Here is a 25,880-nt window from a genome sequence, read left to right as displayed (position 1 = left end):
CTTAAATCAAACTTACCCATACTTTCTACTTTACAAAGTATCATAAAAAGCAGACTGGCTCTATCAATTCAAAACGCCCAACACTTTTCTAGCATGATTGTCAACCTATGTCTAACTGCAAAAATATAAATAAAAGCGAAAGAGAAAGCGAAATAAGATCCCTCCAAGAATAAAATAGGCCAGTAATTCCATGTGATTATGTCTTGTTCCTTTCTTTTGATGATCAGAGATGGCAGATGGTCAGTGGAAAGAGAGCGCCAGCGGTGAACGTGAAAGGAGGGCGTGAGGTAGGTTAATGAATTAGGGCCAAAAGTGGGCGTAGAAGCCATGCCATCTGAGATCTGCAAGAAGCTTTTTCGCATTTTGCCTGGTGATCTTACCAAATCTGAACCAGTGGTAGTTCCACATGGATGGGTGATTGTAGTGAACCTCCACAAAGAGCTCGTCCACAATGAGAGGCATCTCTAGATCGCTGAGCCATCGCCTCAGAATCGGCCACTCGCTTCCCTCGATGTCCATCTTTACAACCACTGTATCAGTCGCTTTCAATTGCAGCTCCCCTTTCATAAACCTCATTATATTTATGACATTGCTGGCTTTATCATCTCAGTCTGACACAAAGCTGTAGTGCAGCTGGTGCGGAGGTTGGGGAGTGGCCTTTACAGTGAGGGAGGAGGGATTCGTCTGTGCCACGTTACTCTCTTCGTCAAAACCAAGCGGGCTCGGCTTTTGCAGGAGCTTGGAATCGACTTCGAAGGCGTGAATGTTGATGAAATCGAAGGGGTACATGCGAAGAAACCAGGCTAGGCTGGTGCTGAATGCATTAGCACCCAGATCCAGCAGAACCCGTCGCTGTCTGCGATGGAGATCGATCGCCTTGGAAGGCAGAAGCCACGGCAAGATGTGCGTTTTGTCCTGCACATCGTTGGAAAATCGGAGGGCGAAACCTCTGCGGAAATTGTTGCGATCGTCGAGCTTCTCAGTGAGATGACCTTTTAGAGGGCAGGCAGGTGCCTCCTATCCACATCATCTGACGCCATGGATTCTCAACCTGATCTTCATCTTTGTCCAAGAATCCTTCTCTCGTCCCGCACAACTCGCTGCTGTTTTTGGCCATGGCTTCCCATTCATTATGCTTAAACACTTGCGCAGTTAAGCCTGGGCGTTTGCAAGCCGCAGAAATGCAAAACTCAATGCCAAGAAAGCCAAATATGTGCATGTGGTTCACATAAATATCAAGAAAAATATATGTGAACAGTATGAGGACCAAGGCATAGAGCAGCTACAGATGAATCGTTTTGCTTTTTCTGGTGCCCTCTGTCTGAGAATGAGAACGAGAATGAGAAAAGCAGATACATTGTAAATTTTCACAATGAATGCAGAGAAATTCAAATTTCAAATCGATCCACTGTTCGGCGCGTGCCCAATTTGTCCGGCCCATCCACTTCGTCTGACATTGGAGTTCCTGCATGTGGCGTCAGTATTTTCCGGTGACGCTGGAGTCCTTTCCCGGTCCGAGAGTTGTCCCGTTACATGCCCATGCATGTATGGTGAAGTTTCTAAGCGATTGCTGACCCCATCATAGTACTCTTAAACCGCATTGAATACCCAATAACATAGGAAATATTGCTCGCCATAAGAAAAGGTATCCATTGGAAATTGGCGAAGCAATCACTTCCTTTCCATATTTATGAGACATTGTAAAAGGGGCTGATTGTGAGTACGTCAAATTGGTGCGCAGACACGGTTATGTAAGCTATCTAAACGTCTAGATTTTTTGGATACACTTCATAAATTAAATTCACAACCAATCGTTATTTTAAAATGACATATTTATAACGTACATGTATATGTATATGTATATTATATGATTATTTTTTAACTTATTTTTAAATAAATTAAAAATTACACTTGTAATTAAAGTCATATCCGTAAATACATTTAAAAAAACCAAAACATCAAAGACTGCACCTATTTAGTGTGATTTCATGATCTATCTAGTCCATGATTTTCAAGTTGACACATGTTTTTATAAATGGAATTATAGTGGAAGATTTAGTTGTGATATTTTATGGGAGTTGTTTTTAGTGTGATTTTTTGGATTTTCAGGTATGGGAATTTGGTGGAAAAAAATTTAGGTGAAATCTTGATTTGTGTTATTTAAACTAGTTTTTTTTACTGTATATATGGATTCAGCACCCTAGCAAACTTCTAAGACACTTCCATTGCAGGATTACCCATCAAGTTTGTGATTTCAATAAATTCCTACCAGATTTTAGATAAATTTGACCGTAAATACCCCATATAATCACATCCAATGAGACAGATAAATTTGACCGTAAATACCCCATATAGTCACATCCAATGAAACGTAATATACATCCGCATTCGTCCTTTGCATTAAAAGATAAATTGAAATGTTTTTTAATTAATAAACTAAAATGTTTTTTTTTTAAATAATTATGAAATTAATTGAAATGTTTTTTAAAAAATAATTATGAAATTTTGTTGTGAAAGATTTTAGTTAAGATATTTTCTGACCTAGTCCAGACAGAATATACCCACATTGAAAGAAGCACTGACCGATAGTGGATAAAAGTGTGATTAGACGTAAACACCATGTACCCAATTCTGAATGAGCAATAAGTCCGACAATCTTTCACATGCCTCTTTCGTCTTTGGAGTATCGTATTCTTCCCCGGTACCCTATTTTTTGGCGGTCTATTTACCCTCTTAATCTGCCTCGTGCAGAAATGTGAAGCCCATTTATGTGATTGTTGGTATGGGTTACATCAAACAGAAATCATTTTTCAAAAAATGTGAAGGCACTTAATGTTATAAGGTTATTAAAATTACTTGGGGGTTGGAAAATGTATTTGCTTAAATTATGTTCCGTATATTAATGGCCTTATAGTATTGTATATATTAGTTATCTGTGAAGAAATGTGAAGAATTTTGATGTGATGTCATGAAAATTACTGATTTTAATGGAAAATATATATTTTGATCACATTAAATTAAATATATATATTTTTGGGCAATGTGAAGTCTTTGGTGAAGTTTATTAGTTTCATCAAAAAGTGTTCTCTAGCGAAATATGGAAGAGATGTTGTAACATTTTGACTTGCTCAAATAAAATAATAATAATATTTTGATTCGAATTACATAAAAGTGAAAATATAATATAATAAAATTAATAATTGTATTTATAACTATAATTATAATAAATATCAAGCGCATAGAGACATCAAATCTCTTGAGTTGCAAATCTCTTTTAGAGTGAAAACAAACTTGATCTAATGTTTGATAGAGTCGTGATTAAAATGACCCTAGGCTGGCTTTTATGGAAAACAACAACCTTGATAATAAATGTGAAGGAATTTGGCATATTGTAATCAAAACCATTGATTTTTTACAACTTCAGTGGGCCTAATGGTTAAAAGCATGTGTTTCCTCCTGAGAGGTCACAGGTTCAAAACTTGAGGAGGGTAGAGTATGTATGCCTTAGTAGTCTTAGAAGTCAAATCGCAACGGAGGTGGGCCCCTTGTCCCATAAGCAAGGGGGTATCATACACCAATTTGGTGTCTTGCTTGACCGTAACCTTAAAATTAGATGATAATAATAATAATAATCTAAAACATTGATAAAAATTTCACCTCAGAATTTTCCACCGGATTCCGGCACTAGAAAGTTCAAAAATTTGCACTAAAGACAACTCCATGTATAATTCCTTTCGTGCTTAACCTGAGTTGACACATGTCCTTTTTAAAATAAAACTAAAATATTAATTAATTAAAATCATTATTAAATATCCATACTCCCTTTAATTCGTTGATGATATTACAACCCAACATGAATGAGATGAATTAAAATACTTAACTTTCACTCTCACCCATATATAGAATATATCAATATCCATATAAAATAAAATAATTTTATATCAATTTTAAAGAAAAATAAATAAGTTACAAAAAACACAACATGTATTTTTTATACTTTCTAAAAATATTTATTAACTTTACATAGAGAGAAAAATTACATATATATATATATATATATATATATATATATATATATATATATATATATATATATATATATATTTAAGATAGGTGACATATATGGGTTGGGGCTCAACATGCCCTCTTGCATCCATTCGTTGTGAATGGTTTTCCCTCGAGGCAAATTTAAGGGGCCTCCCTTCCCAAGGCAAGAAGCCAAGGCCCCTTGGAAAACTTATGATATACCTGTCGGAAGCATCGAAAAACCTTGGTCGTAGTTTGACTCTAGTGTTCTCCTTCGTCGCTTCCTTCAGCTCATGTCTTCGCCACAAGGGCTTCACTCAATGAACCTCAAGCACAACATGTGCGTTCGTGGCATACTAAACAATACCCTTAATTTGACTACATATTGGAAAATACTTCTAAAAATCACTTTATTTAACCCCCTACCAATACAAACCCAATGCATCTTCCCAATTTAAAAAGCCCCTACTTTCACTAGATATTATAGGTATCCATTTTTCCATTAAATTATATATGTGTCTGTGTTTATTTATTTATTTATTAACAATGGTAAGAAAATTTTACACCTAGAAAGAATAACCTAAATACTAGGCAACTGAAAACTTGAAAGTTTCAATAAAAAAGAGGCAGATATAAGTTGGTTGATTTACAAATACATATTGTGGAATACATAGATTTGAATTCTCAATTGCATCTATTTTCTATTGAATACTAAAAAAGATACGCTACAACAGTTAAAACAAAACCTCGATAACCAACACAATGGTGCACATTTCATCTCACTTACAAAATAGGAAGAGGAGAGAAAGTACAATGAAAACAGAGACATAAATCATATCTGGTTGTACTTTGTCAAATCATAGCCCTAACATGATCACCTAGTGCACCATAGTTGCATGATAAGAGTGCCAAGTAAGTGTGTCTCCATCAAAAGATGAACTAGACCATGCAAGCATGCATCCCTTCCTTGAGATATGTGTCTGCTACCTAAGATGGGAATTTCTCATGTATAAGTATTCTAATTGATTGAGGATCTATACCCTCTTAGTAAGAATAGATCATGCACGCTAAAAATAACAAAAGAAAAGCTCTAATAATATAAAAACTCTATCCAAAACTGAAATCTCTAAATTTGAAACAACATCTAAACTGGAACGAAATGAAGGTGTGACATGTGCTCCCTTAGCATTCATACACCGTCTTCCAAACAATAGTCTATCTCAATATCTCTTACGGCATGCATGTTCTTTCCATGAAGCAATAGTCGGTATCATTGTCTCCTTCACTTTCATTCAACCTGTTCATCACTGATGTAATGAAAGGGTGAAGGTGCCATATCTGTTGTCTTCTCTACTGCCCCATCATTGGGAGGTCCACTAGCTAAGAAATAGGTAAAAACTCTTAACACACACATTAGACATAGATCATATAGGTATTAGTAATGTGATGCATGTCTATTCTAGAGTAAGGTTGCTTGGGAGCGGGAGCAGAAGCAGGAAGCGGGAAGTAGGAGTGGAAGTGGGAGTGAGCAATGACATTTTCAAAATCTCCCAGGTTGGGAGCGATTTTAGGAGTGAATTTTATATAATATATATTTTGATGCATATATGTCAACAAAAGCATGTAGACTGATGAATTTGTGATAAAAAAAAAACACATAAAAACATGGATTAAACCATGTATCAACATTCATCTAATAGTTATAATCTTCATCAGCCACAGGTCCATGAATTACAAGTTCTCATTTATATAGCATGTAAGGGTGCACATAACCAAAATAACATTGAGTGAAATCCATCTCTTAACCAAAAGTACATCAACAGATAGGCTTTAGATGTCATCTAACATCCAAAAAATTCATGCTACTACAAATACTTACATATCATCAAAGTCATTGTCTATGGTGGGAGTATAAATATTCATGTTTCATTAAGAAAGAAATGACAAGGTCTGGGTTTGACTCCCAACTAGTTTAACCACCAATGTGCAGGGGTAGGTGTTTTCATTTCCGATATGCATTTGTTCTTGGCTATTGGATCCATTAGCAGTAGAGTACCACTCAAGCTGATCACGATAGCTACTGATCAGGTTCATAAATAAATAGAAGATATCTTCATATAACTGCATCTGGATCATTTACCTTCTTTTATTATTTATAATTGCATCAGTATCCCTACCCTTATATATCAAATACCAAATCCTATCGTCCGATCCATAGAGTTAGGTTTGTCATTAATATCACCCTATAACCATTAAAATAATATAGAAATAATGTAGCCTGAAGTCAAGATTTTGTTTGAGTGACAAGTAAATTTTTAGTAGGGTCATGATAGACGAGTTTAACAACCAATGTCATTAACATCAAGGTATATAGAGGACTTGGTTCTCTTGATTAAATAAAATTTACATACCTTAGCACATGACAAAATCCAATGGAAACATTGCAATCCCCCCAATCCTGAAATCCTGAAAAACTAATAAGTCTTGTGGATTTTGAGTGAGATCTAAAATTCTACTTTCTCCATATGAAATCTAATGAGGTTAGAACCACTCTCAAACATCCTGAGTCATTTCATGGTAATGCTAAAAATGTAAGTAAAAGTGACATTTCACTTTTACTTTAAGATTTTAACATTACCATGAATTGCATTTCAATACTAGGGCCATCGATTTGAACATTAGGCTACTATGGACCTAATATTACCATATTTATTCTTTCTCCCTCCCACTCTCGATACTGCCACAATACTCCTAAACCTCTATTTCTCTAGCCCACTTGTTTTTTGCCTCCACATTGCCAATGTATTTTATAAATAATACCTTATAATACACATATTGCTATAAAAAAATAAAATAATAAATAAATAAATAATTTACGCTCTATTATATGCTCAATATATTATTTCATTTTTTCCTCATTTTTTATTCCCCAATATGAACGCACATGATACTGTATTGCTTTGTTAGTGAAGCCCTAGTGGTCTTTGCCCACCATGTTCCTGGAATCTCGCCTAGTTTCCTGAGTGGTTTCTCTCCCATCCTCATTGTTGAATTCCTCCCCCCCCTCCCCCCCCCCCCCAATGTTGCCATATTTTTTAGAGTGAAAGGGTATAGTCCTTCATTTAATGTCGGTGTAGCCTAACTAGAAAATTATAATGGCATATTACTAAACGTGACATACATATATGACATCAAATGATTTCTTTAATAGAAAAATCTCTTCCATGATAGGGTTTAGTGAGAATATATGACATCTAGAGGTGTTTGAAAACCAATTTACAACAATTTATGAATCTCCAAAATTTTGAATTTGATGAATGCCCTTCTCAATTGCAAAAAAAATAATTGTTTTAGGCTCATAATCTCTGCATAATAATTTGTTCCCTGTCCTAGACTGGTTTTCATCTTGAAGGAGTGGTTTTGAGACAAATGAAGTACTACTTTTCCCCCCACAACTTCCATCAAAAGAAGTAGACCCATTGAAAAAATCTCCACAAGTGAGAAATCAATGGCTTCTTCAGATATTGTGCGTGGGCGAGATATAGATTCTGAATTTTAAATTAAATCATCAATGGCCAGTGCGTATGCAACCACCTTATTCAACACCGTAGATAGATTCTAGAATACAACTACATTTCAGGCTAACCATATACCCCATGATAGCAATAAAGGCAGAGCTCTGAGTTTTTTTGGTTATACAAAAAACCACCAGTGTTTCCACGCTGCATTGTAAGATTCACCATTCCATTGAAAATTTATATCCATAGACACTCTCACTGAATCCCAGATAGTGGCAGAGAAGGGACTTATGAAAACACATTGTAATCCACTTTTTAGAAATTAATCGTTTATTCTTATTCCTATCTGATTGAAAAACATTATATATGATAATTTTTTAATAAAACAAAATATAAATTTTTATTACTTTGTTTAATTAAATAATAATAATAAAATGATTTTAATATAAATAAAGATGATCATAAATATATATTATTTGATAATTTTATTTATATAAAATATATTATTTAACAATAATATAAAATATTAATTAATATAATAAAAATATATATATTTATAGAAATACATAAAAACATACATTACTGGCCATTTAAAAATATATATTTATAAAAATACACATTCACCTTACCTTCTAGAAATTAATCATTTATTCTTATATCATTGAAATGCATTACATCACCTTTCATTTCATATCATTGAGTCACTTACTCTCATACATCATCCAAATGCACTACATATTAAAATTTTTTGAAAACAATAAACAGATTTTCAAGTCGACAAACGTCAAAACATTTTGAAAAAAATATACAAAATAATATATTTGATATATATCCTCTTTTAAATTTCCTTTCAAGAATATGAAGAGGTGAAAAATAATTGTGAGTTCCAACTCTTACCTTCATTAATATTTTAATAAATAATTATATTTATTAATGTTTTTGAAATAATTATATTGTATTTATTAAATATATTATTTTATAATTATGATTTTTTTAGTTTTTGCAGTGCACAAAAATATAATATCTATGGATTGTTATATGTTTTTGCTTTTCATTTTTATATGTTTTTGACTTGTTATTTGGGATATTAGAATAGAGATACACTAATTAATTAATAGTTGTTGTTTAAAAATAAACCAGAGGTAAAGCATCGAATTATAAAAGATAAGAATCATTTTTATAATAGGGAAACCAATTAAGAGCATAACAAAATGAGTGATTAATATTTTGTGGTTGCATGCACAAAATTGATAAGAAACTACTATAAAAAAAATTGTTGTCTTCATAACAAATCAAAAATTTCTAAACATTTCAAACAAAGCAACAAATAAAAGGAACTTGAGAGTCGTGAAGATAGGGAAGTGTCCAAGCCTATGGGGTGATCTTCATCCTTGCAATGTGACACTGCTGCCAGGCCTACAAGTGATCCCATTTCTTGGCGAGCAAAATGGTCTTTGATATCCATTAGCAACAACCTCAATAGATCTAGCTTGTGTTGTATATTATCCCTTGTATCCCATCTGTCCACCAATACTTCCCCATAAGAGTCTTTAGGTGCCAATGTAAATCCACTATGTACAGTTAATGGTTCTACCTACTTTTGATATTCATGGTGTCAGGAATCTATTTAGGAAGACCATCCAAAACCTCTGAAACTATAATTCCCTAGCATTCATGGTGAACAACATCCTCCACAACATTAATCTCGAACTAAATCTCAAGGGGAATATGGGCTTGAAAGTGATGCATAGAAGCCTCAACACAAAATCGAGCCCTCAAGCCATAGATACCCCCTCAACCTCCACTACCCCAACAATAATGAGTGTGTTAATGTGTCATGGTTGCCAATAGAAGAACGAGTCACATTGAACAAAGGATCCCTAGGACCAAGGGGTGGATGAAATGCAACCAGAAAAAGAGATTGTAACCTTTCGGAGGGAAGAATAAGGATTCTACAAGAGTTGAGGAATGTACCTTACCTGCAACGTGATAAAACAAGCCTAAGAGGAAAGACACAGAGAACTATTCAAGCAGAAGCGAGAAAGGGGAGGAGATATGGATAATCTCCATGATTAGTAGTGAAAACAATAGGAAAAAGAGAAACAAGGCTAAATGTGGGAGCATAACCAGGACCCCAAAATTAAAATCTTGCATGAAAAGTTTAGATGAGTCAAAGGCATGAACGAGATTAATGCTGGGCAGCGTGCGAGGTGGTGGATGCCTCTCCCAAGGCTGGAGTTAACCAGCATAGATCCATCTTAAATACCGATCTAACATGAGCTGAGAGGGATCCAATTTTTTCACGTGTAAATTTTTTTATGAGCCGACATTATTTAAATATTTTGTATAGTTATTTAAATCTTTTTTATATTTAGATTTTTCATAATTTTTATTTTGGTGGACATGAGCAAAATTTCAATTCAATTTTGATAACGGACAGACAACGTTACACATCATATTGGGCTGTAAAATGAACCTCTTGGCTCAATAAACCTGTGGTTAGACTGACACATTGGCAGCCACATTGTCTAGGTCAAGCCGACATGTTGGTAACCACGTTGACTAAATTAGACTGTCATATTGACAATCACGTTGCCTAAAGCCAAGACAATTTCTCCCACCATCACATCATCAATAACTATAAACACCCTCATACAAAATTCATTTTAATAATAGTAATATTTTAATCTTTTCGTTGCAAAATTACATTACGACCAACATTTATACCAATCTCACTAATTCCCAATCTGTAACATCGCACTACAAATTAAGGCCATGCTAGGAAATGGCGTGTGACAAGGATAACATTAATATCGTTTTCAATCTTATCTTAACTCTTAATATAAGTTATTCGCAATTCTATCTATACCGAATGGTTTTTATAATTATCTAGTACATCCAATTCAGCTTTAGCAAACCAAAGCGTTTCCTTTTTACAAAATTTTAAAATATGGGAATGATGACTCATAGCACATTAGTGGAATTTAAAATCGTCTCTTTTTGCAACATTGAGGAAATATCAGATCTTCTCATATATGTTGGTGCCACGCGTAAACACATCAAAAGTTCACATGCTTTTTTATATTTTGCTGATGATTAGCGTTCCAAATTTTCACTTGTGGTCACACTTTGGCTACACCGAATGAAGTTTGGATATCTTTAAGGGGATATGGTGGGGTCATAAGAAGACACATCCAACGGGTGATATGGTTTTCATCCAAACACTCCCCACGCTCCCCATTTACCTAAAGCCATTACCACCTACGTCAAGAGGTGACATGTTTTTCATCTAAACACTTTCCAAGCTCCCCATTTTCCTAAAGCCTTACCACCGGTTAACAATGTATCTTACCTTTCCATCTTATTTCTCTTATGCTACACATGTATTATATTCTCTTATGTTATATATGTATTATAAATTAAATCAAGGAAGGTAGATCAAGAGGTGATATGCTTCTCATCCAAACATTTTCAAGCTCTCATTTTCCATTTCTCATATTTTACACATGTATTATATTCTCTTATGTTTCATATGTATTATAAATTTAAATTAGGGAAGGTAAGGTATATCAACATGTGATATGTTTTTCATCCCAACACTTCCAAGCTCCCATTTTCCTAAAACCTTATCACTTATTAATATTGTATCCCACTTTTCCATTTTATTTCTTTTGTGTTATACATGTATTATAAATTAATTTAAATCAGGGAAGGTACATCAACAGTTAATATGCATTTCATTCAAACACTTCTCAAGCTCCCCATTTTCCTAAAGCCTTACCACCTATTAATATTATATCTCACTTTTCCATCTTTTTTCTTTTATGTTACATATGTATTTTTTTCCAAGAAAAAAATTGTAATTTTCTATTAGATTTCGAAATTACATTGACTATGCTATGGGCACTATGTAGAGACCATCCATGCATATAATTTATCAAAAGATACATAGATACAAATACAATTTCCGAAACATGAGTTTTCAACAAAGGCAAAGAGACCAAAAAAACCATTTAGACAATGATCCAAACATACTCGTGTACACTTATCCATTGTGAAGATCATAATGTAGGAAGGCCTGCCTTGACTGTGCCAAGGCTTGTAACTGATGCATAGCTGAGACTATGCTGATAATAAGAAAAACCATAAATTGTTACCATACGGTTATCCGTAGCTATTCCGGTCAAAAACCTGTTTGTGCATAAGAAACATCATATAGCCACTATCCATGATAGAAAAAACCAAAAAACATTGGCTTTGAGCGTAACATCTTGCATAAGCTGCCAGCATGATGAAAAGGAGACAAACTTAGGCTACATCAAGATTTCCCTCGATAAAGGGCGTGTGAAAGAAAGCATGTTTAACATCATTGTGTCGCTCCAATATGTGCCAGGTGCCCAAAACCAATGCAACACCTTCTTTAGACAAAGCATCGGCCGCGTTGTTTCTTTCCCTGAAAACGTGACATACATATATGACATCAAATGATTTCTTTAATAGAAAAATCTCTTCCATGATAGGGTTTAGTGAGAATATATGACATCTAGAGGTGTTTGAAAACCAATTTACAACAATTTATGAATCTCCAAAATTTTGAATTTGATGAATGCCCTTCTCAATTGCAAAAAAAATAATTGTTTTAGGCTCATAATCTCTGCATAATAATTTGTTCCCTGTCCTAGACTGGTTTTCATCTTGAAGGAGTGGTTTTGAGACAAATGAAGTACTACTTTTCCCCCCACAACTTCCTTCAAAAGAAGCAGACCCATTGAAAAAATCTCCACAAGTGAGAGAAATCAATGGCTTCTTCAGATATTGTGCGTGGGCGAGGTATAGATTCTGAATTTGAAATTAAATCATCAATGGCCAGTGCATATGCAACCACCTTATTCAACACCGTAGATAGATTCTAGAATACTTCTACATTTCGGGCTAACCATATACCCCATGATAGCAATAAAGGCAGAGCTCTGAGTTTTTTTGGTTATACAAAAAACCACCAGTGTTTCCATGCTGCATTGTAAGATTCACCATTCCATTGAAAATTTATATCCATAGACACTCTCACTGAATCCCAGATAGTGGCAGAGAAGGGACTTAGGAGGAAAAGGTGATTTATAGATTCAACATTTTTTTTTCATAAAGGACACCAGATAGGTCCTATGTGTTATATTATGCAACTACGGTTAAATTCCACTTTAGACAACTCATTTGATGGAGATAATTATTTCATTAAATTCCTCTTTCCAAGAGGATGAAAATCGACCTAAATATCACTCAAATCGAACAAGTACAAGTGCATTTTTGAATTAAAAGCCCTCACATGTGAAATTGTCAAGGCCAACTTCAACTTCAAGTAGTTTCATGAATCCCAAACGAATTGCCTTTTCACCCACATAGATTCATATAAATGCATGAGACGTCAAACCTCATTAGGCACCTCATTCACACAACATACATATTCTCTCTCCTTCTTCTATTGGTTCGTATAACTCATAAGTGAAATACTTTTCTCTCTCTTGCGAAGTATAGGTGGTTGTCTCTGATTGGGCTAAATTACATGGCTGATTGAAGTCTGAAGGACGTTCACTAGAGTTGACTTGGGAATTTTTAGCATATTTTGAGTTCAGTTTTGGGTGAATCATTTTTATTTTAAAAGGCCGCAGAGATTGGTGTCAAATTCAAGGAAATCCATGCTACTAGACCGAAGGCCTGATTGCAGAAGTAGCCTACATGTTGCTCCTCCACATTGACCAGGTTTGACTGCTCCAAATAAGACTGTTTTGGGCTCATTTTTTTCATATAATGGGGCGCATAAATTTCTCTAAGACCAAGGTCCTTGAAGACTATTTTGACTACTATCTCATCTTTGGTTAGGGTAGACTTTGACAACAATTGACTGTTGTTGACTTATGCAGACTTCAAGAAGATCAATTTTAGCTACAGTTGACTCCATCTCTTTCTTGAGTAGTAGCTTGGTATTTTAACATTATTTGAATATTTAATTGATATTGGATGGTGTACTTCCTCTGCTAAACATTTGTGTAGAATTTTAATGTGTAGATTCAAAATGGCTCATGAAATTTACTAGATCATAAGACTTGAAGCTACTCTACTGATTTGTAGAAATCAAATCACGATCCAGAACACAAATCATTAACATGCATCAAGATTCAACACACATACATAGATATTTATCTAGGGGAAAGAAATTGCTCAAAACCTCTGTTATCACTTAAGAAGCGATTACTAAATTGTTCACATCAGTTTGATTGTGAAGGTTAGGTGTTAGTCCAAGTTCAGTTTTTCCATGTTCAATGTAGTGTCTAGGTCTTTAGAATCTTGGTGGTATGGTTAAATAAAGGTCAATAATCCGTTCTCATTCATCACTGGTCCCACAACCCGCATAGATTCCTTGTATCAAGTTTGTTTTAAGGTTCTTATGTGTTACAAAGCAGTTTAGGTGTTTTCGTAGCGCGGAAACGAGTCTAGGCATTTTCGTAGCGCAAAACCCAGATTTTACACTAGCTGCGCTACGAAACCGGGGATTCGTGTGGATCCGTAGCAAATCTTGCTCAGCTGTCATATCTATCAAGGTCCGTTATATTTACATCATCAATTGTCAGTTTATACACTTCGCCTATCATGTCCAACCGCTTATCTTCATCATTAGAGTCGTTAGGTACCTTGGTACGCTCAGATTTCAAGTTTCAAGAAAAGCCAAACACTCACAGTCATGATTTGTGGTCAGATTCATGCGTAAGGAATAAATTGTCAAGAATTCAATTTGAATTTCTTGGAAGTCAGACGAGCCAGCTTTCAGGCGAGCCAGCTCTCAAGAGAGGCAGCGATCGAAAATTGAAACAGTGCCAGTCTTTCCAATTGTCACCCTGTTGGAATCCCATGGAAAGGGATACAGAAAGAAAGGAGCACAGGTCAGGCAGGTTCTTGAGGAGCGAACCTGAAGGTTTAGACATTATCTTAAAGAATAGAGAAGTTGAACGTGCATTCAAGCAAGTTGGCTGTTGGAATTTCTGCGAAAAGCTTCAAGGAGGCCACATGCAAATCACCAAGGAGTTTGCCTTGAATTTCACAGGAATGAATTCAAAGGTTGGGGTGCTTGAATTGCCAGTCACTCCAGAGGCCATATCTACAGTCACTGAGATCCCAAGGGGAGAAGAAAGATGGTTTAAAAATTTCAAATTTGATATGACCCCATGCAAATAATTTCTGAAGCCGAAGTTTATTGGTTCAGATTTAAATAAGTCTGTGCCCAGGAATTTTGTCAAGGATGCATATGCCAATTTGCTTACCTGCATACAAAGGTACTTTACCTGTGAGGGGAGGTATCATAAGGTGTATTCATATCACTTCAAGCTTCTGCTGCATTTCACAGGAAAGATATCTCTTGATTTACCTTTCTACTTGTTTCGTAGCCTAGGAAAAATGTGTGACAAGGTTCAACTAAAGAAGGAAGCATGTGAAACCTCACGGTTTCATCACGGCTTAGTTAAATTAATCATGTTGCATGAGCTCCAGAAAGTAGGTAGGGATTGGCCCACGTTCATGTTTATGTCTGGTTTCAAGAACGAGACTGGTCTCAGTCCTCAAGCTGCAAAAGATTCTCCAACAGCAACTGGCCATCATGCAGAAACAAGATCAAGGAGATTTGTAAAATTGAAGGCTAGGAAGCAGGTAAAGGAGCCTACCAAACCACTGATAATCCAAGACACACCCCAACAGTCCCAAAAAGAGAAAACTCAGATCAGAGAGGGTGTACATGAATCATCTACAGGTGAAGTAGTCCAGAGAATAATGACAAGGAGCCAGTTAGCTAAAGAAAAATGCAAGACAGTGGTTACTGAGGAAAGCCCAGTTTCAAAGGGAAGTCTTAATGACTTACTGCAAGCTATTGATATTGAAGAATCTCCCTTGGTTCAAGCAGATTTGATAAAATCAGGAAAGGACAAGACCAAAAAGATCAAAGCCTCGAAAAAGCTCAAGTTCGATGATCCGGTTGATAAATTTGTCTTTAAGCCAAGAAGACCAGTGATGAGGCATTCAAGATAGGTACAAGAGACACTGCTCGAAGCAAGTGAAACAGAGGAGATAGCGCAGTCTCATGAAGGAAAAGATAAAGGTAAGGCAGTTATCCCTTAAGAAGAATATAGTGTTGAAGAGTTAAAAAAGAAGTTGAAATTAGCAAACCTGGAAATTGCTAAATTGAAGAAAGCCTCAAGGAAACATGCAATCAAGGAAGCTCATTTCAACAAAATGGAGGCTCTATGGGAAGACAAAACAATTCAAATACCTGAGGTGGTTGACTTATACATAGCATGTCCCCTACACAAGTATGGCTAGCCAAACAGTACATCACAAACATCCAAAGGTGCAACATCATACAATACCTCGTCTATGAAGGGCTTGATGTTGTAGGGCACTGTTGGCAAACTTGGAGATCTTGACCTTGGTGAAGCCACCCGATACTGTATGGTTGTGGATGTGGTGTAGTCGGTAGGCCCAACCGCTTCACGACCTTTACTGAAATGAGGTTCTTTTGGCTGCCACTGTCAATTATGAATTGCAGCGGTCAACCCTTCACCCACATCTGTGAGTGGAAAAGACGCTCCCCCTCCTCTGGATATTCGGGCTCATTCTTCTAGATCTTGGCAGTGGCAACAATGAAGTTGGGCTTTGCATCAATGATCTGTTTCCCTTTTCCATTCCCGTCGTTGGGTTCTAACTCAAGGTCGGAACATGCATCTGATTCTGAAGCCTTCAACTCGGCCACCAGCAACTGCTTGGTCCGACACTCACTTGTGTTGTGAGTGGGGCTCTTATGGAACTCACACCACTTTCCTGTGTCCTTCTTCGACTTTGTGGTGTTGTTCTTTTCTTGTGGCTTCGACAGGTTGTCTTGGGTCACCCCGCCTTGGCTTTGTCCTTTGGTCTTTGGATTCGCAAATCCAAAGTCTTGCTTCTTCTGTTTGAACTTTTGCTCGATTTTGACAATGTATCGGTACGTCGTGCCGAGTGAGGAGATGTTCAGGAACTCCATCTCTTCCTGGATGTATCTGTGTAGGCAGCCACGGTATTTGAGTACCAAATGTAGCTCAGAGTCCTTGATACCTAGCTGTGTGCGAAGGGTATGAAAAAAATTTGTGAACTTCGACACATCTTGGTCCCTTCCCTGCCACAACATGGTCCACTTTATGTATTTGTCTTCATAACTTTTGATAGGGTAGTACTGCTCCTTGATGACGTCCCGGAATGAATTCCAAGTGGGTGTGGCTAAAAATAGTGAGCCTGTACTTTCATCCTTATGCTCGCAATAGGTTTCCCACCAGTCCTTGACTTGGGGGGGCTACTTTGAGAAGAGTGAAAATAATCTTTTCCCGACTCAAAAATTCATGAACAGAAAAATACCCTTCTAGCAAATTTAACCATTTATCTACGACATATGTGTCTATCTGACCCCCGAATATGGGGATTTCAAAATTAACTTGTACCTTAAATGGTGTGGTGTTTCCAGAGTAGCTATTTGAAGCTGATGCGTCACCTCTCGGTAGCCGTTGAAGGATCTGGACAAAGTTGTCCATCATTGCATTCCTTTGTCGCTAGAGGGCTTCTTTGAGCAAGATTTTGATAGGATCTCCTGCCCCCTCGTCTTTCTTTTCATCTGCTATGGGAGGCCGTTGGGATTTACGAGGCTGGTCTTGCAAAGGTTCAACCAGTTCAAGCCCTATCTCCTTATATCCCGACCTCGTTGGGGACATGCAAAGAAAAACAGAGAAAAAGCAAATCGCTTTGATACCACTGATCCATATTTAAACAGGAACACAACAAATTACAGAGATAACCATAAATACAGATATGCAGCGGAAATAATACTTCATTTCATTAATGTAAAATACTAAAATATGCTTACAAACAGAAATGGAAATAAACCAGCTAGGGCAATGGTAGCTTATCTCTGAGAAGAGATGTGGCGGCTACATGCCTCTGAACTGTGTTACAATGAGGCTTGAAGGCTTATTTATTGTTGAGAAACAATAGAAAACCCTTAACATCCCAAAACCTAACCCTAGAAGATGAAACACCAAATTGTGGGCCCCGAGTAAGTTGGTACATCAACTTCCCAAGGTCATAACTTTGGCACCTGATCTTCGTTTGATGCATACAATAGCTCGTTAGAAAGATCTATCTGAGCACTACAACTTTGGGAAGAGCAACATCGGTCCATGGATCCGTGGTTGCTTAGTCCATGGACCCATGTTGCTCTCAGATTTCCCAAAAAACATTGTTTAGGCCCTCAAAACGGCTCTGGAAGTTCAGGACCCGAAAAACTGCTAAAAATAGTAAATTGTGCTACAATTACGGAAACCGAAAACTGAAAGAGACAGTTGTGGGGGTCCAAGTGGTATAGGTGGGTGGCCACCAACATCCACCTGGATCAGCCTTCTATCTTCTCATCTTATCTATTGTTTATAGGAAAAGTTTAAAACACTTTAAACTGTTGTTCTAGGCACAACTACTTGTCTAGTGAATTAGTGTTTATCCATAGATGCTAAATTCTCCAAAACAAATTGGCGACTCCACTGGGGAAGAATCATCTTTCCTAGTAGCTTATTCACCTCCTAAGACATTTTTGTAGACCCTACTTGTGTTCATTGATTGTATTTCAGCTCTTTTTCACTGGATTTTGGTCAAAATTGAGGTTAGATGAATCTTGAGTGGCCTCTCAGAAATCAGCGCAGGCTTGGTCAGGGGACAGTGCTCTGCAGAGCACCCTTGAGTGAGAGACAATGCTCTGCAGTGTAGTTAGCCCCTCTTTGACCTTCAATTTTCAACCTTAGGTCAAATTCCCACCTTTGGAAAGTGTTTTTGCCAACTTTTCTCTGTTTGTTTGCTTGCTGATTGATCAATGAATGTTATGTCTCAGAGAACAAGTTTTTATCTCCTTTGCCAACCCTACTTTAATTTGATTGATTAATGTTTCTTTGTCATTATCAGTCTATAGTCAAACTTAGAATACAATTGATTAATCTTTGTTCCAATGAAAGTGTCGTAAAGTCTTCTTTTCCTTCGAAATAGAACTATCGTAAAAGTCTCTGTTCTTATGAAAGATTAATTTATTGTATGTGCATATTTCCTTTTTTGTTCATCATAACATTAAGGGATTCGAAAAGAAAAACTTGCATCGTTCATATTGTAGTTTGTGAATGCTTGAAAGGAATAGCTAGGGAAATTGCATTAGATGTGCTCTTTGCTCTTTGTCAAAATTTTGATTACTTTATCCCTCCTAGCTAAGGATTTTCATTATTAAATTGAATGGAAATAATGCTTATCATATTAATTGCATTTTAGGAATTGCAAACATACATCACGTGGTGAAACTTGAAAGGCAAATTCTAAAGAAGATCAACTTAAAATTTATCTGAATTTACCTAATGGACCATTGTCACCTAACGAAAAACATTTAGTGGTTCTAGGCTAGAGACATGTTTCGACGTCGTAAAACAAAGTAGCTATCGCTAACTTGTTTGCAATACATCTCGAGTGTGATACCTCATTCCGTGTACGTGAGTATATCGTAGCTCGTCCATGTACCTTTGGGTATATAGGGCGGTGTTAAGTACACAAAGTATATGGGAATGCTCTCACTGTGCGGTTTTGCGTTAGACAATGCTTATATGGACTGGGCCTCCACGTACCTTTGGGTATATATGGGAGGACAACTCTAGGTTTTTATCCATCCTTAAGTAACTAAGTCGGCTGCCTTGTTAACTGTGATACGCCGAACAAAACATTCGGGGAGATTGCCTGCCCGTACTTCTTGGTTCCTCAGGAGGTATTATGCAGTTCACAGTTGCTTAGTAAACCTTTTGCCTAGATTATCACTCTTTTGTTTTGTTATGTTACTTTGTTTAAAATAAAATTAATTGACCGCGAATAACATCCTCCACGCTCGCTCCTTAGTTGATCTTAGGTTGAAACATATGGCAACAAACCCAGAGTTCACCGATCAAGGAATTCCTTTTGATGGGAATCCTAGTCCTTTTCCTTCTTTTGGGAATATTGGTGCTCCATATATGGCTACATTGTCCCTTCTGGGATTTACCATTGGCTTGCCAGTATGGTTGTTTTCAACCTCCTTGGTTCGAAATGTCGTGTTTTCTTCTCAATCGAGTACTCCTCCAACTGGAAAAAATCAACCTCTAGTTGATCCTAAAATTGACCCTTTGCCTTCTTCCTCAGTTGTTTCTTCCTCCCCTTCTTCCTCTTCACCTAGTGAAAGTATTGTTACTAGTAACCAGGTGGCTAAGAAGAAGAAGAAAGGGAAGAAGAAGAAGAAGAAGTAAATTCAGCAGAGGGGCAATCAAGCAACCATTTCTTTGAATACAAAATCTGATGAGAAATCGTCCGTCAAGCCTCACAAAGTTCGATGTCTGTGCAAAATTTGTGTGGGATACCATCTTCTTTGAAATTGTCCTAATATTCCTCAGATCTTAGAAGAATGGTCTTATCATTCACATCATCCTATGTCATCAACTTCTCGAGATCATGCTGGTGACACACCGTCAATTAGTGATAGTAAAGTTCATGGAAAGAAGGGTAAAGTTAAGTTTCCCTGTAGGTTATGTGAAGGGAATCACCCCATTCACCTTTGTCCCTATCTGGATGAAGCCAAAAAAGTGTTGGATAACCGTCCTACTTCACCACAGCGACTTCCATCTGGTTACAGGAGACTTTCCCTTAATTCTTCACTAGTTGATGAATTGACTGACTAAAATCAACCGTCAGTCAAACCCACTCTCTCTGAAAGGGAATCCTATGAGTCTATACCCGACCCAAATCAATAAGTCAAGGTAACAGCTGACCCGATTTCACCTTCAGCTAATCATACCTTTCTCGAAGAGAGTGAATATGATACCACTCAGGTTCTTTTCATTTCTTTAGATTCTAATGAGCTTGGGGGTAGTCCTCCTGTTCCATCAAGACATGAGGAAAATCCTCCCACTCTCGTAACTCAAGGGGTTAATTCTCCCATTTCTATGGTACCCCCTCCAAGTAGTCTGGTCACTTCCTTTGATTGGAATCGACTGGCAGGATTTCGTCTTCCTTCTTATGTGCCTTTCCAGATCATAGTAAAAGTTTGTAATATGATTGTATCGGGCACTATTATAGATGAAGGTGCATCTGTGAGTATCCTTTCCTCAACTTCTTGGAAAGCGCTCAGTTTGCTGCCACTTGTGCCAGTTACCCAGAATCTATTGTCTTTTAATAGAGGAACCAGTCAACCATTAGGGATCCTTCCTCAGTTGCCTATTACTTTGGGAGGAAAAATCGTTTATCTGAATGTGATGGTAGTCCCAGGCCCTTTAGATTACAACTTACTTCTAGGGCGTGACTATGTTTATGACATGGGAGCTATTGTTTCCACACTCTTTCGAGTGATGTGTTTCCTGCATGAAGGCAGAATTGTCACCGTTGACCAAATTTCATTTCCTGGTCCAAATATGGCTTCCAGTCAACTATCTTCCCTAAATGGTCCTTTTGTACCAATGGTATCATCCCCACCACGGGTTAATTATGTGGCAACCAGTTCCATGCCTACATCAACTGACGATCAATTCAGTGATGTTGTACATCATGTACTGGGGGCATTGGAACCAAATCTCTCCTTCATGACCTCTTATGAGTTGTGATCAAAGGGTATGAGGATAGTTCTTTTACTGTGTCAACCTCATTAAAAAATGAAACAGGTCCACGAGGATAGTTCCTTGTCTTGTGTCAACCTCGTTAAAAAATGAAACCAAGGATATGAGCATAGTTCCTTGTCTTGTGTCAAGCTCATTAAAAAATGAAACAAAGAATCTGAGTAGAGTTCCTTATCTTGTGTCAAGCTCATTAAAAAAAGAAACAAGGTCCCCTGGAGAAAAGTTCCAATTCGAGTCTTTGATTAGATCTCGTAAAATCCCAGTCGAGTCTTTCACTTGATCTCGTAAACGAACCTTCATTCCATCCACCTGATAGCCATGAGTAGTCTACTTAGGTGAATGTAATGAAGCTTGGGGGGCATGCACCTAGTGGTAAAGTTAATTTTCCCTGTAGGTTATGTGAAGGGAATCACCCCATTCACCTTTGTCCCTATCTGGACGAAGCCAGAAAGGTGTTGGATAACCATCCTGCTTCACTGCAACAACTTCCATCTGGTTACAGGAGACTCTCCCTTTCATCATGCTGGGGGCATGTAAACCAATCTCAAGCATAGTTTTTTGTTTTAATCTTGTGTAAAAATGAAATTGAATCCAAGCATAGATTTTCGTTTCAAGCTTGTGTAAACATGAAACTAAATCCAAGCATAGTTGCCTATGGTTCAAGCCTGTGTAAAAATGAACCCATCTCCATTTTAACCCTCGTTATTGCCATTATATCAGCCTCTTCTGTCAGATGAGCCTTGGTTGTTTTCATCCCATCGCCACCATCCCTTTGGCCGATCATACGCTTTCACATGGTTGTTTTACCCTTTTTGAGTACTAGTTGCAATGTGTGGTCTTATTAGCCAGCCTATTCACATAAATCAACATGTTTTGAGAAGTTCCACCATCACCGGAACCAGTTGCTATCCTAGACACCACTCATTCCTCAAAGTAGAGTTCTCTTTAAGCTCTTTTCAGACTCTCTAAATATGAAAATATTGTCTAGCACTTGTCCTTTCCATCTCATTAACGGAATGGAATTGATATCTCTCTTATATTATTTTACACTTTTTTGGACTTGAGTGATTAATTTACGAAAAAGAACTCATGAAGTTTTCTTTTTGTCCCTTTTCAAACTCTCTAAACATGAAAGGGACCGAGTTATCTTTGTCATTAAACTCGTTAAAACATCAAAATAGCGACAAACTTGTCCATCTGGACAAGACCGAGTCAGCAATGACTGGGGAAAATGGGAAAAAGGGAAAACCACTTTATGGTAGCAGGTTGCTCTTGAACATGACACTTTCACTCCATCACCGTGACTATTTAGGTTGGGTTATTAGCTTGATGGTTATCACATAATTGGTCTATCATACCATCCATCACTTTGTTTTGGGTCAATCCTACCAATTCATTTTAGTGTCGCCGACATGTTCAAGAGAAGTCATCCAATTAAAATCCATCTTTTGCAATACCATAAACCTTCATTTTCATGATTGCCATTCCTGAACCTTGTGTCATCAGTCAAATTCCATCTCTATAATCACTACACTCGTTTCGTGTTGTTGATGTGGTATACATCAAGGCTCTCCTGCAACGAGTCACTTTTTGTCGACATCAACACATTATCCAAGAAGTTGACTTAGAAACACCCATTTAGTACCTTGAGGCTTGCATGCATTAATGATAGGTTTCTCACTTTCGGCGATAGGCATACATCAATGGCATTCGACCAAAAAACTTTGTATGGTGTTCGACATCAAATCATCTATTCACACCATGTAGAATGTACTGTGGTACCTTGAGGATCATCATCATTATTAATGATTTCTCTCGCATCTTTTAGCAGCTTACATTATTGGTTGGTAATCAGATGGTGTCTTCCCATGTTCGATTTCAGATCACATATTCACATGGTTAGACTCGTACTTGAGAAAATGGTTGAACGAGATTAAAGGCCTCGGATCTAGTTTCATCCATTCAGGTTGTGATATCAGGAGTACTAAATCATATGTACAATGGCTTTACATTGATAGTCATTCCGATCATGGGTCTATATTTGTAGACGATTGTTTATGTTCATGTAATGAAAGTTTATAAGCTAAGCATGGGTATGCCTTCCCTCAGCAATTCATGTAAAATCAAATATCATGATATATGTATTGTAATTGATGCATGTCACCTTCCACTTGTATACCTCCTCATCACATCGTAAAGCATTTCATTTGACATTGGCATTTTTCTGAATTCATGCTTTAGGGGGCAGTTGTTATAGATCCATTTGGGCACATCAAATCCCAACATTTAGATCAGTGTTTTAGGGCTCATCAAACCCTAAATTTAGTTGTTTCATGCCCTAAAAAAGTCATCCCTTTGAATGCCTCCTTCCCAGAAATTTTCATGACCTACGACATCCAGAAATGGTCTCTAAAGGGACCAGCAAAGGTAGATACACTACCAGGGTGCTTTGCAGCGCAAGTAGATACACTGTCAGGGTGCTTTGCAGAGCACCTAAGCCCTCTTTAGGGTGCGTTGGGCGAATTTGAGCAAAAATCAATTGGGGTTTGGGGAATATTCTTATCTCTTGGAGTCATCTAGAAGATTCCCTTAGTTATCTACTCCTATGAGCTTGAAAATGGATGAGGAATGAGTTAAGGTGCATCCTATCCTCTCATCCCTTCCTCCATGGAACTAATTCTAAGTATGGAAGGTCATTCAAAGCCACCATTTATGACAAAACCTCCTTCTTATTCCTATAAATTGACCACTCATCTAAGTGATCAAGGGCTGGCTAGACTATGTTGAATTGTAAGGAGATAATGTTGCTATGATATTTGGCTTTGAAGCAAGTGTTGTGATGCTACAAGTTTGTCATGCTTTTGATGTAATGTGGATGGGATCCTGTTATCGGGAAAAGTGTCCATTTAGATCTACTCTATCCCACTAAGGTGTGACAGCTACCTTAGAAACAAACAGAGAAAACTACTTTTGTATTCTTCTTTATGAACTATAAACAAAGAGGAATTGGATGAACCAACCTGTGTCTTGCGCTAGTCCTTCGATCCAATCTCTCTCCTCTTTGACAGCTTCCAGCTACCTGCTCCCTTACTTGCCCAACTTCACCAAGTACCTGCAAGATCACAGAATAAGGAAACTATACAAAGACATGGGTTTATATTCATAAATAACTTAGGATCAGATTTAAGTTAACCATACAAATGTAACAAGCATCAATGAAACACAAGCATGGAGAAGAAACTCAAATAGTTTTATTGATATACAAGAAAATCCAGGAGGAGTTACAACCGATGATTCCTGACCCAGCATCAACCTCCCAGCAAAGAAATCCCTTCTTTAACCCCAACAAAGCATAGATCACCCAATTCTCTGATATGTATCTCAAAACCAACAACAATTCCTTACAATGTGCAAAATTCCAGCCTCTGGATCTCTGGGATGAGGGATCCATATATAGATGTATGCAAGGAGGATGAGTCAGCTCATGAATTGATTAGTGGCTTCTCTCTATCAGTTCTTACTTCCACTTGGAGACTGAGAGCCTCTTACTCATCCTTGGTCGAATTCAGTGAGGCAAGTGTCATTGGAGAAGATTATGGAAGCTTCCATTGTCTCTCCACCTCGTGGAATGACTCTGCCACTTGTCATTTCCCGCTCAACGCACCCTGGTAGTGCATTTAGGTGCGTTGCAATGCACCTAGCTAGTGGACTTAGGTGCTATGCAACGCACTTGGCTAGTGGAGCAACTGAAATGATCCTGATTTGACTTATTCTGAGCAGTTTCTGGTGGAGAACTTCTGGGAGAAGCTGTATTTTGTTGACCTTGTTCCTTTAGGAGTTAGAACAACACTTTTAGGGACTTAGGAGCCCTTGGTTTATGGACATTTCATGCTTAGAGTTGTAAGGCACAAAAATGTCTATAACAGTTGCCCCCTAAAGTATGAGGTCGTTTATCGGGTGAAATGCTTTATTAGGAGGATCCGAAGTTCTTTCAATGCTGGGAGGAGACCTGTAATAAGATACAATACAATACATTATCTTCATACTGTTTTCATGATCTAGGTGAGGCGGGCATTCCCATGCTCAGCTTTATAAATTCATTTTCATGTACATAGGACAGACAATCGTCTGATGGTAGACTGATGATTCTGATAGAGCCATCATCCTTTCGGTAGGATGATTATCTGTGCTACAATGTTGTACATTTCAATGTCCTTATTTTCCTGAATATATATCGCAGCCCGGATGGATGAAACTAGATCTGGGGTCTTCAATCTCGTCTGATCTTCACTCGAAGTACAAGTCGATCCATGTGAGAAATGTTTTGAAGTCGAACATGGAAAGACATCGCTTGATTACCAGTCAATGATGTAAACTGTTAACAAGCGCGAGAGGAATCACCGATAATGATAATGAACCTCAAGGTACTGCAGTACAATTCACGTGGTGTGAATAAAGGACTTGGCGTCGAACACCACGCAAAATCTTTCGGTCGAAGGTCATTGATGTATACCTGTCACCGGAAGTGAGAAACTTTCCATTGAGGCATGCAAGCTTCAAAGTACTGAATGGGGTGTTCCTAGATCAACTTCTTGGATAATGAGCTGATGTCGAC

At 37.4% G+C, this 25,880-nt stretch overlaps 1 pseudogene; it reads right to left on the bottom strand.

Moving 5' to 3' along the window:
• Positions 1-237: 237 nt before the first annotated feature.
• LOC149192630 (uncharacterized) lies at positions 238-1,471 on the bottom strand (annotated as a pseudogene).
• Positions 1,472-25,880: the final 24,409 nt, after the last annotated feature.

Source organism: Pinus tabuliformis, chromosome 2_2, assembly GCF_031772625.1.
Source record: "Pinus tabuliformis cultivar Carrire ecotype Pingquan chromosome 2_2, CPIR1, whole genome shotgun sequence".
NCBI lineage: Eukaryota > Viridiplantae > Streptophyta > Pinopsida > Pinales > Pinaceae > Pinus > Pinus tabuliformis.
The sequence above is the reverse complement of the archived record's forward strand: the minus strand, read 5'-3'. Positions and strand labels throughout refer to the sequence as shown.